This window comes from Podarcis liolepis (assembly GCF_965112155.1).
Source record: "Podarcis liolepis genome assembly, chromosome: 2".
Taxonomy (NCBI): Eukaryota; Metazoa; Chordata; class Lepidosauria; order Squamata; family Lacertidae; genus Podarcis; species Podarcis liolepis.
Window position 1 is genome coordinate 92,676,875 of NC_139555.1, and position 18,437 is coordinate 92,695,311.

Consider the following 18,437-nt stretch of genomic DNA (forward strand, 5'->3'; position numbering starts at 1 on the left):
CCAGAAGGGGGCAAAGTAGGGATCTGATTTGATCTAGTCCTTTACCCCCTGTGCACTTTTTTAAGATAACATTTTATTTTTGCTTCTTTTAGAAGAATTACATTGTGTGGAAAAATCCAATCATAATTTCCCATGCAACATCCAGTTAAGTTCTCAGTTTGACAAATGTAATTTGGTTGCTGTGAACATTCAGCAAAAAAAACCAAAAAAAAAAAAAAAACCAGCCATACAATTATATGATACCTACATGTCCATGAACTGATTAATTCTATAGAGGAAATGTTTTCATTCTGTCGTTGTCCACTTTCTCAGTAACATCCCTGAATTGCTGAATATAACTGAAAATAAACTCTGAAATAAAAGCAAAGAAATTGCATTGCATTCAATTTATGTAAGGCATTATTTAGCTTAAAACTGATATAAAAACCCTGCATGTTTACAATATCCTATCAGAAGGCTTGAAAGCATGAATGAAATAGCACATCTTAAGTATGTGGATTTTGTGGCATTATTGATACCAGCCCTCCCACCCTTTTTTATTTCCCAAGGAGTGAATTATAGTTGTATAAACTCAGCATCACACTAAATGCTGGCTCCTGCTGGAAAGAAAGCAGTAAGACTGCAGAAAGCTCTTTCTCCTAGCCAGAGGCTATCAAGCTGCTAAAGTATTCAGCAGTCAGCTGTGGCATGCAAATGAGAGGAAACACCTGCAAAAGCAACATCAACCCCTGGTAATACCAGAAAAATTCCTACAAGGGGTATCATGTGGGATGATCTGAAGTGCACAAAATAATCTCTCCACTAACCTGTCTGCAGACCCAAAAATGTAATTTTCTCAATCTGAAAGTGTTCATACTTGTCCTCAACACACTACTTTTGACCTACATTGATTCTGGACCCTGTCATCCACAAGAGTTGTGAGGTTACTTGATATGTGTCTGAAAATTATCCCCTTAATTAGGTTACCCATGCCTTTTCCTCCCTGCACATGCCCCATGTGAATGAAGAAAGAAGAAGTGGTTGTGATCTTGGTACATGACCACACACAGCACCATTGGACAGGTGTGGATACACATCCCCCACTGCCAGGACCACCTGTGTTTTCAAATAGACACACTGCTGGGTAATGCAGAATCAATCTGCAATCAGCTTTTAGTTTGAATTCAAACCAGGTTCTCAAGAAGCACAAAGATATGCAATAAATCTTGATTTTGTGTGCAGACTATGGAGAAAAAAACAAGTATTCCACTGAATTTTGTGTGCAGAAGGCCACAGATTCAATCAAAAGCATCATCAGGTAAGGGATTTCAGATAGTGTGGAAGGAAAATATCTCACTCTGCCCAAGACAATGGGGACCTGCTGACATTGAGATTAGATAGTGCTGGGTTAGATGAACATATGAAGTGACTTGGTATAAGGCATTCATTTATGTTCCTTTGTTCAAGTGGGCAGAGCCACCACCACCACCAAAAAACAGGAAATTAATCTTCCATCTCATTTTCTTCCATTGCATGACTTTCACAGATACAAGAGGAGTAAAGGACTAGTCAGCTAGTGTAAAAGAGCACCAGTAGACTTCAAACTAATTCTCACAAAATCAAGAGAATACTCTCAAAATCAAAACTCATCTATAACTCCTAAATACAGAAAAGGAAAAAGGGGCCACATAAAAAGACAAAGACATGATTAGAATAAGGAACAACATTATGAGTATTGTTAAGCACCCAAATATCTCTCAGCTATATGAATAAGCAATTTTTAAAAGAAATATTAAGCAAACAAGTTGAGGCACCCAACAGCAAATGACCAAGAAACATGATCTATTTAAGGGATGGGTTTGAGGGTTGGGGAGTGGAGAGCTAATCTCATTTGGGAAAAAATTCCTCCCATCCCCAAACAAGTGGATTAGACAAACCTTGGGTATGCAGAAAGCTTCATTCACCATTTTACTCCACTCATTGATGGGAGACAGCTTTCTTAGTCCTTTAAGCACCAGTCCAATGTGACCAATACCCCTGGAGCCATCTTTGAGGGTTAGTGTTTCTCTCCCCTTCCAGGATTACAAATAACTCTCACTGACTTCAGTGGGAGTTACTTGTATCTGCCAGGGGAGAATCATGATGGAGTGTGCAAGGAAGCATTCTGCCCTTAAAAATGTCAAAAATCATTAGGAGTGACTGCGCAGCATGAGCAGGAATCAATATTAGAGAAGACAGGAGTAAGCAAATGAGACAGGATGTGGAGACTGTTAAAGGGAAACCTAGAAGCAAAATAGAAACCTGTGGGGGAGAGGAAGATATTGGCCCAGGGATAAAAATATACGCAGGGGAAGGAGGAGGAAAATGAAAATAAAGAGAGAAATGAGACACTAACAAGCCTCAGCAGCAAAAGGGGGAAGAAAATGGCCTTTGCAAGGGATTAAACAGAAGGAAAACAGATTGGATTATAATTCTGAAGCTACATTGTAACAATGTGATTAGGATTTTAATTTATTTTTGTATGTTAATATACAAGCACTGTAATATAAATGTATACCATGTATCATATTTACATGTGAAAACTGGAAGTTACATTAACTATACATTTCATAGGTAATGTACTATACAGTTCCAAATTCAGTCAGTTTAAAGCATTTGCATACTTGGTTTTTGCTTAAGAGAAATTATTCCAGTTCAAGCAGCATTTCACCATCAACTAAAAAAGATTTTTTTCATATGTACATTTCCACTTCATACCTCAGCATTTAAGACCTACTACTTAAATGGGTTTGTAATCTTTCTACTATAAAGCACTGAACTACAAGGTGGTATGAAAACTCTCTTTTGTTGGTTCCATGATAGCCAAAGCGCACTATTTAGCAAATGCAAGTCATTGCTAGATGCTAGGTGTTGCTGCTCTATGAGATATTATATAAAAGTAAACTATTAACTAATGGAGTGTAAGGAGAAGGGGTAATAGTCTCCTTCTGGAGTAGTTCGTCCATCTTTGGTCCCCACCCTGCACTTGGCTGTGGCTCCTAAAAGCTGTCAGCATGAGGCGGCAGCCACAGCCTGGGAATGGCTTCAACTGGCTGGCTAATCTTCCCCTGCATGTGGAACAAAGGCACCAGCGGATTGAGCAAACAAGATCAATAGTGGGGTCCAATGGTCAAGAAGGAGGTTTCTGCACATGCTGTAGAAGAAAGTGAGGAGCAGATGGGGCTTGTCAACCTGGGAAGGTAGCCCATCTAGAAGAAGGAAAACTATGCTCCTAATCCTCTGCTGCCTTGGGGGGGGGGGGTTGGAGAAGAAAAGGCTAAGGAGTAGACGCTACACAAATCCGGAGTGGAGTCCCTAAGACAGCTGGATGGCACCTTTTGCACCTTCTTCCAGCAACCAAGTTAGTGCCAAACGTATTGTTCTGCTTTCCTTTGGACCACATCAGAGAAGCTGGAGGGCGGTCTGGTCGTCTGGGCAGTCCAGGACCTCCATATACACTGCCCAGGCTTGTGCCCCAGGGATTTCACTTTGGTGCTGCTAACACAGTGATTTGACTCCATCCCTGGAGGCACACTCCATTGGTTTTCAAGGCAGATGGATGCCAACAATAATGATTTTGGCTCTCCCACCATTGAACCTGATGTGCTTTCACTCTATGTGGTTTCAGCTTTAAGCGCAATCCCTAGAACGTAATCCCCATTTAAATTGCAGTCTTATGGTATCCGGGAAGAAACTACAGGTTTCTAGATGGCTAAACCAGAATGAACAGATTACTTGCTGCAAAGCAGCTGTAATACTGCTGGATCACTCCTCTTTATTCTAAAGAAGAAAGACATTAAATAAAGGATATTTATGAGCTACTGAATGGTAAGTATCTTTCCTGCCTGAAGAAAATATTAATGAAGCAGACAAAATTTAAAATTTGTTTTCCAGGACTAGGAATTAGTTCACAGAGCAGAAGTAGATAGGAGTAACAGGAAGTTTTATCTCCTCCTCCCTCCCCCCTCCCCACGTGTCCACACCATCTAGACACACTGGCCCACATTATTTTACTTAGGTATTTTGAGTAGTTGAGGTATTTTGCCTGGCGTGCTCTGGTCCACGGGGTCTCGAAGAGTCGGACACGACTAAACGACTAAACAACAACAAATTTTGAGTAGTGGATTATTTAATTTGCAGCAACTGACTTTTAACAGCCCAAGCCTCACATCAACTCAGTCAAAATCATTTTGCAAGTGAATGATCCTTTGCTGGTGACAAATCTTCTGAAAAGAAAACCCCAAACAACCCTCTGGTAACACAAGATGCTGCATTTCCTTAAATTGCTATATAATGTGTTACAAGGCTGAGGGCTACAGGCTTGAAAAATTATGGAGAACATGATATATGTGACTTGAATCATGTATGTTCCCCCCTTTTCTATTCTTTGCTTTAGGTATATTTATTATCACTGTAAAAAGGACCAACCAACTTAGCATCCCCTAACATCAATTCCAGCTAAATATCCCTCTGAGAAGCCAATTGTCAAATCATCTCCTACAACTCAAGAGGCAACGGTTTTCTTCTTTTGTTCCACCCCCCTCTCCCCCACGTTTCTTTTCCACTGGCTAACTTTCAGCCTTCAGTTAGTAGAGTCATATCCAGCTCCTTTAGCCTCAAACTATAGTAATAGTAATAGTAATAGTAATAGTAATAGAAATCAAGATCAGCTTCAGCTGGACCAATGGAAATCACATAAAACATTATGCTGTCACACAATATACTCCAAATATATTAAAGTAGTAGTACCATGGAGGTGCACACCTTATAGTACCCAGTCTTTCAATTTATGCTATGAACGGTAATCAAACGGCTAAATACATATTCCTGCCATGGTTTCCATGTGTGATATAAACCTAACAGGTAAAAAGAAACAATTGACATGAAATATTCACCTGTTAAGGAACCCTCAGTTAAGGAGCACCACACCTCAAAACTCACAGGCATTGTACTCAGTTGTAGCCTTCAACATACCAAACTGAATACAAATGGCTAAGCAAGAAAAGGGAATCACCTCCAACTTTCTCATACACCCTGAGATGCAATCTACCAAGTCATGGCTTTCAGTAGAGCCCTGTTTTAAAGGTAAAGGGAACCCTGACCATTAGGTCTAGTCATGACCGACTCTGGGGTTGCAGCGCTCATCTTGCTTTATTGGCCAAGGGAGCCAGCGTACAGCTTTTGGGTCATGTGGCTAGCATGACTAAGCCGCTTCTGGTGAACCAGAGCAGCACACGGAAACGCTGTTTACCTTCCCTATTTATCTACTTGCACTCTGACGTGCTTTCAAACTGCTAGGTTGGCAGGAGCAGGGACCAAACAACGGGAGCTCACGCTGTCGCGGGGATTCGAACCACCAACCTTCTGATCGGCAAGTCCTAGGCTCTGTGGTTTAAACCACAGCGCCACCCACATCCCTAGAACCCTGTTTTAGGATATCACTTATTATGAGTCTCTAGTACACAGGCATCTTTCTTCTTCACTTGTCAAGTTCCATTGCATCAGAATCTCTGGCTGTTCTAAAAGAAGTAACTGTTATTGAATCAAACTTGTGTGCACGAAAGGGTTAACCTGGTCCCTGAGCTCAAGTTACCAGTGTGAGTATGGCTTAGCAGGTTCTGTGCCCTCCTCCATTCTCAGTCTTTTTCTCCTTCATGCAAGTGAATTGACTCTCTCTAAAATGAGATTTTATAGCCTGCATCTTTGCTAATCCAAATACTGAATGATCCTTTTGTAAGGAAACCTAGTACTTTTTTCTCTTTTTAAATCATCTGGAACCTTTTTCATCATCTTTTTCCTACTCTTAATGGATGATGACTTGTTTGCTGTAACTTCTGGAAACTGTGAGTAAAATATTCACTTATTTGTGAAGCTAAGTGTCTGTGATTTATTCTAGCCTAAGCATTTTCATGGAGAATGTTTATTTAAAGGTGGATGAGGACAGATATAACCCTAACTAAGTTTTACTATGCTTGGTAGCAATCACCATTGCACTTAACTTTCCTACGGGAAAGTAGGAATCTCACTTCCAAACCTCTCTCCAACAGTAACCTACACTCAAAAGGGTCAAGCTGCTAGACATCCAAGTTGAAAATGAGGATGGTTTTCATCTGGCTTTGTTAGTCTGGTAACACTAGGCTTGGGACAGGTTAATGAGCAAACCATATCTGATTGGGGCAGCAGCACACACAGAACTTTCTCAAGCCTGTTGCATGAACCTTGTGGGTGTGTAAGAGTAAGTGAGAGAGAGACAGACGGGCAAAAATAAGGACTACTGTATCAGAATAGAATTATTTTATATCACACCTGAATCTTGACAACCGAAATTTAAGTAAATAACTTCACGTTTCAGCAACAGAGGCCTATCAAAGACGTGTCCAGAAGTAAAATATCAAGACTAAAAACCTCACCTGGTGCTAAATTAGTTATTGCTTGGAGTGATTTTGCTTTGTATAATAATATGTTTACTATTCATGTTTCATACACTATAACCACAAAAATCTCACCCAAATCTAAGCACTTCATGGTAGTTAATCTTCATAGGCAGGCTCAAATAATAACTAATATTCCCCTTGCTATAATGATAGGTTTATTGAAAGTTTAAAGGAAGATTAATTCCTTCAAACATAGACAGCACACAATTTGTTGACTCAAAATACTTAGTGGTCCAGACTTTTTCACTAGGAAGTGATTTCCATTAAGCTGTAAAAGTGAGCATGCCTTTATCGAAAGAATTTTAATCATTGTATCTTTCTCCTTCCTATGACAGCTGTCATCGTGTCACCATAGCAGAAAGAAGTTAAATGTCACTCCCCAGCTTCCAAGTTGTCACTTAACAGCAATGAAATATGCATTGTTCCAGAGAGGAGAAATAAACATTTTTACTGAGAGTTTCAGGATGCACTGAAAACTTTCTAGCAAGCTCATGCATTTTGTACATGATGCAGAGCAGAAACAATTAAACACCCCCCCATAAACACATTGCACAATTGAAGCATGCACAAATTACAGCATATCATATGGGCCGGGATCTTGGAAGTCATAGAATTGTAGACTTGGAAGGAAACACAAGTGTCATCTAGTCCAACTGCTTGCAACGCAGGAATATTTTGCCCAATGTGGGGCTCAAATCCACAACCCTGAGATTAAGAGTCTCATGTTCTGCCAACTGAGCTAGTTCTTCAACAATGCAGGGTGCAACTACAGCATGCAACAGATTCTTGTCCACCCACTGATTAAATGCTCCCAGGAAAGGAGAGTCCACCAGTTCCTGAGGCTGTCTATTCCAATATTGAACAGCTCTTACTGTTAACCGTGAAATCCAAATTGTCATTAAATATGTAACAAGTTCAGCATAAAGTCCCTAGTCAGGCATAGAAAGAACATTGTCCTTGGAACGTGACAGTAACCTGGATTAAAATTTACATTGGAATACGTACTCCATCTTGTTGTTTCAATAGTGAGCTGGGGTTTCTTGTTTTGTTTCTCCCCCCCCCCATTATTATTTGCCAGTGTCCCTTTCCCCCCTTCATTTGTTATTGTGTGGCTCGCTGTGTGTACATAAAGTACACAAAAGAATGATAAGAACACAGAAAGGACAAAAGAGGCAATAAAACAAAGAATTCATGTAGAAATCATTAATTGCAACAAACTTTAAGTCACAGTTTTCCAGTTCTGAGACACCTGAAGTGTATAGTGAAGGCACACCTAAGATGACATTTGGATAGAACTGTTAATCAGCTGTGGTTCTTAAATGCTGAAAATTAAGATTGTATTGAAACAGTACATCATCCTCATGGAGGTGAACGACAATTGCCTTTTTGTGTTGGTGCTCCATAACACAGAAACATGGGCATTTCACTTTACTGTATGATCTAGAGAATGTCTATTCCAGTGCTACCCATTGCCAAAAAATGCATTGTTGGTGTACATATTCACCATGCAAAAACAAATAGTAAGCAACCTCCAAACTTCACAGTCGCTCAACATGCAGTGCAGACACTTTAATGACACCCTCTGAATGAATGGCACACTATTTGAACTGAACCTGAGAAGTTATCAGTCCACTGCACTATCTCAAAACATAACACTGAATGACTGAAGAGATGTGACAACACGAAATAACACAATTTCATGAATTTACAAGTTACCCCATGTGCAATAAAATAAATTGTTTGTTTTCTGTAATTTGCAATATTAAGATATATTGATTACTCAGAAGTGGTAGAGCACAGGTTATGGAGGTAATCACAGCCGACAAACAATTCATGCTGCACTATATAATTCTGTTTGTGCCACATGCTTCATAGACTTATTTCAGAGATTGTAAAAAAAAAAGTACATTGCACAGCTTAGAAAAAATTATTACTACCTTCAATCATATTTCTGAAATTTGTTATGGAGTGTGTAAGACAGGCATGGCTAAACCTGGCCCTCCAGATGTTTTGGGACTAAAATTCCCATCATCCCTGACCACTGGCCCTGTTAGCTAGGGATGATGGGAGTTGTAGTCCCAAAACATCTGGAGGGCAAATTTCGGCCATGCCTGGTGTAAGACCATTATGATGTGAGCCTAAGCCCCAGCTGAATTTTGCCTCAGCATGTAATGGTTGGGCTTTAGCCCTCTGATCTGCCAGTTTCCATCCCTCTTCCCTCTTTCTCTTAACCTATTGAATTGGAGAAGAAGATGGAAAACAGTGAACAATGGTGAAGCCCAAAGCACTTCTAAACTATTGCAATGAAGGTGGGAACTCTGGGAAGTGTCATTAAAAAAAAAATCCTGTTTTAACAGACACAGTTAAAAAAGTCCCAGAGTTCAAGTCTGCAGTGGAGGATCTAAAATAATAGCTGTCAACTTTTCCCTTTTTTAAAGGGAAATTCCCTTATTCCGAATAGGATTCCTCACAAGAAAAGGGAAAAGTTGACAGCTATGTCTAAAATGTTCTGGAACAATCCCTGCAGAATGTTATCACTTAGGAAGAGCTATGGCCATATATCTTGGCTAGTGTTTATTCTTCTCCCTCCCCTGCCCCCAGCAGCTTAGTAGGTTTAGGAAAGGCAGAAGACGAAGAAACTGGTAAGTTACCCTGGCGCCAGCAGAGGAGTTCCTACAGGCCAAGTCTTTCTGAACTGCAGAGAAAGTTGAAAGAATTCTACATAAATAATTCCAAGAATTCTTCAAACAAACGAAACAAAAAATGGTTTGGAAAGACCCAGATCAGTCCAAACTGAGACAGGAAGTTTGACCCAGCTCTAACCAGGCCACTGTCTTGCTTCTGTTCCCAGCCACACATGCTCCAGAGAAAGCCAACAGGGACATCAAACAAACAACGGAACAGGAGGAATGAGCTTTTGAATCACAGATCTTATTCCCCCCCCCCCACATACACAAAAAGGCCTTGCAGCATTTGTGAAAAATGTCTCAGGGAAAGTGGATATTTAGATCTTTAGTAGAAATGGTGGTTTTTTTAATCAACTGAGATTGTCATAATATCACTAATAAACAATGACATGAATTACAAAATGTAGAAACTATCAGGGGAAGATGTAAATAAAGTGGTACATGGTAAGAGGTATAAGACTTTGCATGGTGTGGAGAAAGCAGAAAAGATTGATATTTTTTCTACCTTTCTTAACTTAAGACCATACAGTAAAGCTGAATATTAGAAGACTCAGGATAGAAAAAATAAAGCACTTCTTTCCCCATGAGGTAGGGATAGCTACCAACTTGGATTCTTCAAAAGAGTATTAGACAAGTTCATGGAGGATAAGGCTTTCAGTACAGCACAGCTGAAGGGACGCGGGTGGCGCTGTGGGTTAAACCACAGAGCCTAGGACTTGCCGATCAGAAGGTTGGCGGTTCGAATCCCCGCAATGGGGTGAGTTCCCGTTGCTCGGTCCCTGCTCCTGCCAACCTAGCAGTTCGAAAGCACGTCAAAGTGCAAGTAGATAAATAGGTACCGCTCTGGCGGGAAGGTAAATGGCATTTCCGTGCGCTGCTCTGGTTCACCAGAAGCAACTTAGTCATGCTGGCCACATGACCCGGAAGCTGTACGCTGGCTCCCTCGGCCAATAAAGCGAGATGAGCGCCGCAACCCCAGAGTGGCCACAACTGGACCTAATGGTCAGGGGTCCCTTTACCTTTACCTTACAGCACAGCTATGTTTTATTTCCACTGTCAGAGGCAGTATGCCTCTGAATACCAGGAGCTGGGAATCGTATCTGGGGAGAGTGCTATTGCACTCAGGTCCTGTTTTCAAGTTTCCCCAAAAGCTGGACTAGAAGAGCCTTTGGCCTGATCCAGTAGCACTCTTACATTCCTATGAGATAGATATACCAATAGTCTGAAAGGCAGCTTCCTATGTTGCTATCAGCAATGGAATGCCAAGGGATCTCTTCTGAACCTTTCTCAAATATTCAGAGACACAACATGAGCCTACAAGACATTCTCCGCTCAACGACCATTTGTGGCCAAAGTACCACTGTCCAAATAAAGTGTTGTAAAAACTTGCAATAATTAACATACGTGCTGCTCTGAATAATGGCTGTGTCTGCATGTGACACTAAACCGTAGCTGAGAGTTACAAGGACAAGCCACAGCAAGCGCTGAACTCATGCACTTCCTTCTCCACTTCCAGCACAGTCATGAGGAGGAGTTTTGAAGCCTTTGATTCTTTTTTAGAATGCAGCTTGTTGTAGCATCCAAACAAGGAAAAAATATGGTTAATCTTAACTATGGTTAGTTAAACAAGTCTGCTTCAAACCACACTTTAAGAAGCTGTTTTGTTTTTCATTAACCATGATTATATTTAGTGATTCAATGTAGCATTAAGTTGTGATTCATCTAAAATGGAAAGTTATGATCTCTTGCTTCACAGCCACATTGGAAGTTGAAGAGGAACATTTTTTTCTGGTGCCTAAAGGTATATAATGAAGGCACCAGCCAAACCTCCCCGAGGAGAACATTCCACCAACTGGAAATTTGACCAATGCAAATTGTGTGTGTGTGTGTGTGTGTGTGTGTGTGTGTGTGTGTGTTTATGAAATACCCAACATATGTTCAAATCATGGCTTAACCTTATTCTGTACTCTACCCACTTTTTGAGAGTTTCCAGGAGGTGGCAAGTTGCAATTTGTTTTACAACTTTGACAAGACCAGTTTGGTTCACTTTTACCACTAAAAAAACTAGTTCATCTACCGATTATCATATGAATAAACGACTAAACAACAACAACCATGCAGGTTGAACTACTGCTTCCAGCAAATATGAATCAGTTCGTATGTTTGTTATTTAACAAGGTGGCACATTAATAAGGACTTCTAGATGTCAGTGGCTCAGACAGTCACATCCTGCAGAACTGTTTTTGTCTAGCCTTCCCTTCCTCCATGCTCCCTACAAGGAGAGAGTCATTGTCATTGATTTGCTATCGCACCAGCATCACTTTATCTTGCTAGATTCAGAAAGTCCTAGTCAAGCCTCCTGCCTTTTTTGTTTTCTCAGATCTGCCTTCGTTGGGAGAGCGTGAAAATCAAACAGCAAAAAAAAAAAAAAAAAAAAAAGGAACAAAAGGCAAGGAGAAAAGTTTGGCAGAAATCAAATCAGTTATTCTTGTTTTATAAGTAGGTGGAAATAAGGTATTGTGACTTGCTCAAAGCTACCAAGCATGTTTGTAGCTTAAGCATGGCACAAGCACAGGACCAAAGAATGTCACACCATTGGTTTCAAATGTGCACTTCCATTGAAATGTAACCCAAGCTACTTTGGGGGAATGTAGCTGAACAACAGAGATCTATCTTGCTTGAGGCAAGCAACAGAGTGGCTAGAAGCAGTTACCGTCCTACCTTCTAACCAAGATTCCAGTGACCCACATTACTCTAACCCTTTCCTTCTGTGTATTCAAGAGCCACATGCTGAAGTTTCAAATCTAAATTTCTTAAATTATCTAAAATTCAAGAGCTTGACTTTCCATTAAGGGCTGGCCGAGTTCATCTTTAAGATTCTCAGCCAGGGCTCTCAAAAATATGACCAGATAAGTATGATTTCAACTATTGTCTTTCTATGAAAGTTCTAACAGAAATGAAACATCTGAACAGACAACCCACAAGATGCAATGACAGCCACCAACTTAAAAGGGGATTATACAAATTCATGAAGAAGCCTATCAATATCTATTACAGTCACGATGGCTATATATTACCTCCAGCATCAGAGGCACTAGGCAGCATGTGTCTGAATCCTAGTTGCTAAGGAACATGAGCAGGAGAGAGCTATTGCACTCAGGCCCTCCTTATGGGCTTCCCATAGGCACTGTGGGGAGCATTATGCTGGACTTGCCAAGCCATTGGTCTGATCCAATAAGGCTGTCTTTATATTCTTAAATCGGAAATATGATGGACTCAAAGCCAGGCCAGGCTGAGACTCAAGGCTGTATTTAAAATTCGGTCACAACAGAGGATAGCTTCTGTACTTTTATAAGCAGGTACTTTGCTTCACAGCTGAACAGGGCATACTCCACTGAGCGGGGCCCTATGAGGCCTTATATACTGCAGAAACTGTGGAACCCAGCACAAATGAATGCTGATGTTTTCATTTTGGCCTTGTAGGGAGACTAGCTAGATCCTGCTTCACTTTATGTCTGAAGTGCTGTACCTCAAACCAACTTTAAGGAACAATCTGCATGGTAAAGAGCCCTGGAATCTCCTCATCAAGTGATAAATATATCTGACAAAATTCTAACAGCCTTTGTTTTTAAACTGGCTTTTCTGATTGTGAACCAGATAAATGCTCTGAAGTTATATAATGATGTCAGAGAATATGTTTTTAAAAAATTCTTGGATCAAGAAGACACAATGATAAAAGGCTTTGTGACTCCTTAAGGTTTATGGCAACGTATTCTACAACTGTAAAAAGACGATTATTGCAATGATAGCCTGAGCTATACAATACTTGACTGAAAACATGAAGAAAAGGTGAATGACATTTATGGCTATGCCAGAGTTTTAGTTACATTTTTGCCAGTTTGTTTCCTTCCTTCCATAACGCATACAACTTGTACAGACAAGAAATAATTACACTATTTCTATTTTTAGTGCAGAACACTATTCTGACCTACTCAGCAAGGCAATTCCTTCCTCCCCCCACACCCCGCCGCTAACCTTTAATGTCATTCTATCATTGTGCTGTTGGCTGAACACTCCCTGGCAGATGTGGGATGGCCTACTAGCTCTTCATTAACTGCAGCTGCAGCTTCTTTCTTTTTGCTTGAACAAAGTATCCAGAGAGCAGTTCATAGTCTTTAACCAGTCCTTCAAGTTAGATATGAATGCCATGTTGTGAAACATTCACCGGGATGTTGCCAGACTCGGTGGGGCCAGCATTCTCTCTCTCTCTCTCTACACACACACACACACACACACTTATAACGTGTTTTCAGGAGTCACTGGTTCTTTGGCACACATGTAAAACACTTCTGATTTGCAGGAAATTGATATGCAAAATTGTGAAGTTCTAGAGCTATAGCTATCTTGTGCAGTCTTTGGGTTGCATTTTGTGCTAAACAGTTTTGGCGGGGGTGGGGGACTGATTTTAATTTTTATATATGGTTCTCCAGTTGGTTTCAAGAGCAAACAGGAGGTTAAGGACTATAATAAACTGGATTTGCCTCATTTGAGTTGTGCTATGGCAGGAAAGTGATTACCAAGTAGAACAGAACTCTTGGACTTTGAAACATACAAATGCAGCTGAACAATACAAACTAATGATTATCTTTTTAACAATATATTCTATAGCATAGAGATGATAGATAGATAGATAGATAGATAGATAGATAGATAGATAGATAGATTATAGGAGCCAGCCTCAATGCACTGGGAAGTTCTCCTTTGTAAACCAAATTGAAATGAATGGGAAAACTTCTTAGGATGGCCCTTTCACACAAAAATATTGTTATCTGTGCAGATTCTACAAGAATCATTAATGACAGTAATTAAAGAAGAAAAAGAAAAAGAAGAATTCAACAGAAATAAAATTCTTTGAGTCTGAAAAATACACAAACATACCTTAAAATGCCACAATTGATGAAATTGCTTTTTGCTTACTGAACCTAATCCATTACCTTGCTAATAAATAATCACATGCCTAATGACAAAAGGCATTCCAGTAAACCTCTGTGGTGCACAGATGTTTTACTTTCATTTGAACTCTCAGAACTCATAAAAGTTAATATATATGACATAAAATAGTTTTAACAGAACATCTAATCCCCCAAGGAGATTATTTCCCTTTATAAGCATTCTAAATTTTAGTTATTGTAGTATCTGTACATATATGTGCATCTAGCTACCTTTGTAACTACCCCTCACTAATTTCTGCTTGTTAAATAAAAGCTATTAAGCAAGCATTGCCTCGCACAGTACCAGGAAGAGTGAATGCATCTAGTACTATTCTAAATACTTTCTACAGAATAGAGTTTGCTTCAAAGCTTGGGCAGTGATGCTATTAATGTGCTCAGTCGTAATAAAAAAAGTTGCTAGAGGCAACAACATCTCTAAACATCCTTTTCACACTACAAGCTATTCAAGATTCATAGTAATTTATTCGGCCACTTACCAGCAAACATGACAGCTGCTCCTGAATCTGTCCCAATGTTGTTGATATTTTTTCCACTCATACACATCCTCTCCCCTCCTCTTCTGGAAACTGTTTCCCTGCATTTCATCTGGCCATAATAAGTTCAGGCTTCTTTTGCCTTATTTACATTTTCTTTGCAGTGTCAATACACTTTACTGGACAGCAGCAAGCATTCTGCCAGGCATTTGAATTTCTTCCCACTGATATAAAGTCTTCTGCCTGGTGAACCTTAAATCTCTCTTCCTCACTCTCCTTTGCCAGCAGCCTGAGATATCTTGCGTCCGTAAATTTTGCCATCTCCTCTAAAATCCACACCACTGCATTTTATGTCTCACCGTAAGAGATACTTTATTCCTTTGCAGCAATTCTTATGCTTTCCTCTCAACATTAAATCACAAGATTCTCTTTCCTGACAAACCAACTGATGCAAGTACAGCCCCTTTTCTGTGAGAAATATCACCTCCAGTCCTTCCCTCTCTAAGAAAGCAAGCATGTGAATTGCAAGGCAGAGGGGTTTAGCCTCCTTCTCAAATCCTCGCATGTATGTCTTGTTTGAGAAGCCTACCATTGGCTTATACCATACAATACAGCCATTTGGTACATGAGCAGAACTATTTGCTCAACAACACTGAATACCACAAATGGCCAGAGCTGTTAACTTAAAATCATACATTTGAGGTTGATGTGCAAGGCACAATAATTAACAACCTGAAATACATCAAAGATGCAAGTGATATAATATCAACAACCACAAGACTGCCTGTGTAAAGGTATACTTTTCTTCAATTTAGAAATAAAGAGAGAAAAAACAATGACGGGGAAAGGGGACTAACTAGGTTAACCTGCATCGGTGCTTCCACTTAATTGGTTTGCTACTGTCCAGCAAATATATATTGATACTAAGGAAACAAAAGCAAATGATTTTCATATACTGCATTGATTCACATAAAATATTTAACTGTCTCCTGGCTCAATAGACTGTGGTGTGGATACTTAATCAGGGGCAACATTAGCCTCAGATTCTCATCAAACAGTGAGGAGAAGCAGAAAAAGAAAAAGAAAAGGAAAAGCCAAGTTCTAATAATTTTAGTAGTGTCTGGGGATAATCACATGTCCCAGCATCATTATAGAAATGCAAACTATAAAGGGAATTAACGTTCTATTATTTTATAGTACTGTTGCATCAACACTAATTGCAAGCATGCACACACACAGAGTAAGATGCAGCACAAATGCATTCTCTGCCAGTTATTTGAAGAACAATCTTAAGCACATATACTTGGAAAGTATGTCCCATTAATTTCTGGAGATTTAATTCCAAGTAAGTGTGCTTCGGAGCACAGCCTAAGGAAATATATCATCATTTCCACATGTAATGCATCAAGAAATAGGTCAGATATAAATATGCTTAAAATAAGATCTTATAAGAACCACAGGCTTCAAAGGATGCACCAGAAGTTTCAAAATCAATCTAACATGCAAAGCACTTCCTTAACATTTTGATTGAGTGCGAAAATAGTGTGCCAAATTTGTTTCTTCAGTGCTAGAGATACAGAGTTGTATTCAATGTTAGTTCTACTTAGAGTTGACCCATTGAGATAATTGGCATGGTTTAGATCCAAGTAACTACTCAGAATATGATTTAGTTGGCTATAATCCGAGATGCAAAAGTATCCCCTCATTCACCCCAACAAGGCTTGATTACAACTGATTGTGAGCAAAACCAGGAGTGACTCACTTGAGGTGGAGCCATAGCAATAGCTTCTTGGCAGAAGTGCCACTGCTGCTTACTTCGTGACAGCAAGGTGGGAGTTGTCTGGGTGCACTGGTAGGAGCACCAGACTGGGTCCAACGGTTCACCCATGCAGCCCTGCCCTTGCTGCCACCTTGCCCAGCAATCAGCAGTGATGCTGCTGTTGAGAGGCTACTGCTGTAGCTCCACCCCACCCGGCTAGCCACTGTTGAAAAGACTTGTGGTTGCCTCCCTCTGAAGACATCTCTTTCACCTTCTCAGCCTCCCAAGGACCTACCACACTTAATTAAAAGAGGGCTGGTTCAAGTTCCTTGCTGGTGAGTCCAAGTGCTTTCGCTGGACGGAAAAGGTATGTTGAGGAGTTGAAGCTCTGCTAACAACAGGATTGGAGCCAAAATGGGGACAATGAGAAATAAATGGGAAGCATCAACATCCTTGGGTAAAGTCCCAGGCATGCAGAAATCCATAAAAAAAAAAAAATCCACAAGAGGATCCTCATCCGGTGGGAAAACACAACCACTCAATGAGAAATGAACATCCAGGAGCCACAGAATGTTGGGTTCCAGCTGGAAACGAAAACCAGAAATCTATCCTAGTGGTGGGAGAGAGAAAGCAAGTGAATTGGTTTGCTTGATCCCTATGAAGCTTATATTGACCTGGAGGGAGGCATAGCTGACTGGAATTCTTAACTGGTCGCAGGCCCCACTTGCTACGAGTAATAGCCATTGTTATACCATGTCTAAAGCATCTTAGCGGCCACAGCCATCATGACATAATGAAGGAGTATTCAATTTCGTCTGATTGTTGTGTGTATGAAGGAGCAAGGCGGATGACCTACATTTTTACCCTATTGTCCTTGTTAAGGATCTATATTCTGACAAACTCATTTATCTTCCCCCCCTTTGAGACACATTCTGTTTAGGCTCATAGCCTTTGTGAGCCAGTCACAACTCTTTTGCAATTCATTGGTGAATCGTTACCAGTTTGAGATTGTATTTCCAAAATGCAAGTAGAAGGATATTACCTATATAGAAGGCTATGAATAATCCTGAGGTTTGTGTGTGTAATTTTTTTTATTAAATTTTCTGTTTTTCAACTTAGAATATTCATTTAAACAACCTTAAAATATCAATGACTTTCCTTATTCTCTTCCTATGGTTCATTTTGCATATTATGGAATATTTCTGAGGTTTGGAAGAGAGAGTGGCAGACCCAATCACTCAGTTCTTGTGTTCTGCTTTTCATGTAGATGGAGCCCGGTCATCCTAGTCTGAGTGCCAGTCATGTACCTTAGCCATGATGCAGGGGTGTGTGTGTACAATGAATGAAGGACTGGATAACCCACCAGCCAATCTGCACTTCTCCCACAGGAGCAGAATTCAAGTCCGGTTTGGGAAATGGCAGGTATGTTTCAGGTGGGATTTCCTATGGGTGGTGTGTCACGCCTTCCTTCTATAGCACACGCCTGATGCCAAACGTGTGTAATGCTTTATTATTTACTACTCACACTGTTTGCAAACTGTCAGCACAATCTTCTGTTTGGTCCTTATTGGCCCTGATAAGAACAGAAACTTGTTCCTGAAGGACACTGGTAACTTAATACCCATTTGCATCTTCTAAGAATAAGCCCAGTTCCCACATGGGACACTTCTACCAATCGAGCACAGATATGATATAGAGACTTTAAACAACTTTGTTCCAATTAGGACTGCCCAACCAGTTTGCAGCAGAGAACTGTGCTTCGCTTGCAGTGGCACAACAAATTCACATATTGTTCTGCTGTGTCCCTTCTGTCCACCCAAATCAAAATTTGTCTCTGGTGCCCTCTTCCCTCAAGAAGCCAGCAAGGTCTTTAGTCCAGCCTGTAAATTTGTGGCTACCCAATTTAGTCCTCCTTGGATCATGCCTCAATGAGACTGCTCCAAACTGATTCCGTCCACCCAAATCAAAGTTAGTCTGTTCCAAACTGATTCCCAATAAGCAGAAGGGCTTCAGCTCCCCTCCTTACATCTTCCACTCCATTCCTATACAGTGGT

General features: G+C 40.4%; 1 protein-coding gene and 1 long non-coding RNA gene across 12 annotated transcripts in view; one reads left to right on the forward strand and one right to left on the reverse strand.

Annotated features, from left to right (window-relative positions):
* Positions 1–18,437, reverse strand: part of LOC310701096 (contactin-4) — a 497,831-nt gene that overhangs the window by 268,670 nt on the left and 210,724 nt on the right. The window contains exon 1 of one of the 11 annotated variants that reach the window (XM_083491359.1): positions 14,628–15,040. The exons of 9 other annotated variants lie outside the window; for them this stretch is intronic. The gene's annotated coding sequence lies outside the window, so the exon portion shown is untranslated. Of the gene's footprint in view, positions 1–247; positions 264–14,627; positions 15,041–18,437 lie in introns of those variants that run through there. One more of the 11 variants, XM_083491360.1, reaches the window with a different exon arrangement.
* LOC310699228 lies at positions 1,252–4,640 on the forward strand. Its single transcript, XR_014522014.1, has 3 exons — positions 1,252–1,297; positions 3,691–3,846; positions 4,415–4,640. It is a non-coding gene; the product is annotated as an uncharacterized lncRNA (long non-coding RNA).